The sequence below is a fragment of the Pteropus vampyrus genome, unplaced genomic scaffold, assembly GCF_000151845.1.
Source record: "Pteropus vampyrus isolate Shadow unplaced genomic scaffold, Pvam_2.0 Scaffold17, whole genome shotgun sequence".
NCBI classification, from domain to species: domain Eukaryota; kingdom Metazoa; phylum Chordata; class Mammalia; order Chiroptera; family Pteropodidae; genus Pteropus; species Pteropus vampyrus.
The window spans coordinates 11276572-11279003 of NW_011888798.1; positions in this window are offsets into that span (position 1 = coordinate 11276572).

A 2432-nucleotide genomic window follows, 5' to 3' on the forward strand; every position below is an offset into this window, starting at 1 on the left:
TGTGTGTGTGTGTGTGTGTGTGTGTGTGTGTGTGTGTGTGTGTCTATATATATATGTCTGTCTTCTGTCATGTAAGATGGTATTTGGGACTTCCATTTCTGATGCTATTTTAGACTGGGAACCCCAAACAATCTTCGCAATAATAAAATTAAAATGCTGGTTAAAATGTAAAACAAATGTAAAACAAACAAACAAACAAAAAAAGTCCCAAATTTTCAATGTATTTAAAAGCTAGCACAAAAGCAAGGAATCTGTAGAAGTCAAAAATTAAGTAATAACAAGAATTTGGGCACCAAGACTCTAGAGGATGTCTGCCAATCCATTTGCTTCCACTCTGATGGCTTCACAGTGCGATATGACTTGAAAAGAAAGCCCAGGGCCTAGTTAGGCGAAACTGAAAAGGGCTGCAATCTCAGAGAGGGGAGAGCTGGAAATAAGTGCTCTGCCTGGAGGAGATCAACAAGGAAACTTACCAATGAGGGCTAACCAGAATTTAAATAATTCAGTTAAAAATTGTTAAGGATTGGTAGGCAAAAACAACACATCGCTTCCCTGGAAGAAGGCAGCTTCAACCTGGGCTTCAAAGCCATACCATAAATAGTGTCCCATAGAACATGAACTTACAGTCAAAATTACAAAACACAAAAGGAAATGTAGCACGATAAGTGAAATAGTAAGTAGACAGCAGAATCAGACCTGTAGAGACTTTGGGCACATAATATAAAATCTTTGTTTCACGTTGTGATTGAGATGGCTAACTATCTGTAAAATTAACTTTCACCTATTCTACTGTAACAGAAGTATAGGGTACGTGACTGCCTATCTCGACTATGTATCCCAGCTCCTTTTGCAATCAGGTATGGCCATGTAATTAGGTTCTCACAAATAGACTGTGAGCAGAAGTGATGTGTATTACTGCTTCCTCTTGCTCCTTCATACTTGGCGAGAGCCCAGATGGGTGACAACCCAGCTTTAACCATGCACATGATGACAATGTCCTAGGGGATGGAAAAGTGATGGCTTCATGAAATCTGGGTATCCGAATGAGCACACAAAGACCTGGGCCATTCACACTGAGACCTGGTGAAAGATACAAACCTCCTGGTTCTTTAATTCTCTGTATTGCCTTGTTGAAGTTCTAGCTTTACCCTTGCTAATACATATCTGTTAAAAAAAATAGTAGGCTTGAAAATATAAGCAACCCCCTCCTCCACAATTGTTTGAAAACCAAAAAAGATTTGAAAAAGAACAAAATAGAACTTATAGGAAAAAAAGATAATTTCCATTCAATTTAGATAACTCATAAAATACAAGAAAATGTAGGTAAATGGAAAAAGTTATCCATATTTCCACCTTCCAAAGATAAATAACATTTACATTTGGAGGTTCTTCCTTTAAATGTGTACAGCATGAGGATTGCCAAAGACCAGGACTCAAACTCTTGCTGCTCTCTATTCACTGCCCGCCATCCCATATCCACTTAGCTGCAGCGACATTTCGTGTTTTGTGTTGCTTGCGCAGAAAGAACATCATTTAGATTTTTCTATGGACCATCAGAAGAGTCATCTATGCCTCCTCTTTTTAAAACTCAACTTGAGAAAATAGTTACTAGGTTTTTTTAAACTATATCAAAAGAGATAGATTTGTTTTTCTCTAAAATTATAAATAATATACTGATTTAGCTTAAATATTGGGAATTCTATATTTTGGCTTAATTTGGAACTTTTATTGAGACTAAATATTAGCTACTTTATAAAGAAGATATTATAAGTAGAAAAATATCTGCAAGATATGGATGTTTTTCCTTAATGAAAATCTTGTCTTTTCAAGATTAAATTTTTAGCTATTATTAATATACTTGGGTGCTATTTCTTCTGGTTAAAGGAAAAATAAAATTATGTTGTTAATAGTTTATAGTTAGTACATGACAATTCTAATTAAAACTTAAATGACTTTTCTTTCATGCTTTTATAATCATATGCATCTGTTCATGTTAAGTGTTATTCTTGTAAATGAGCTACAGTTATTCTATTCTAAAAAGTGCAAATTTTAATTTTGTTTAAAGTTGTATATGAAGTATATTGGTGAATATTTCTGAATTCCCTTTGATACTTAGTAGTAATAAGATATTTACAGTAAAACCAGTGTTAGAATATATTGCTAAAATAGGTAATATGCATAAAATTAAAATATATTGGCTTTCTTCTTAACATTTATTCTGTCATTAATCCTAAAATCAGGTAGCTCTCAGTAGACCTCTGGCAATACAATAATTCATTAATGGATCTATTTCAGCCCTACATGTGATTCAGCTCAGTAAGTGAGCAATTTAGAACTTTTGCTGAATACCAAAGCAGATAACTAAGAATGGAACCTTATTGGGTGGCTAATTTCCCTGTTAGTTTTGGAATGGTAAAAAGATGAAGGTGTAA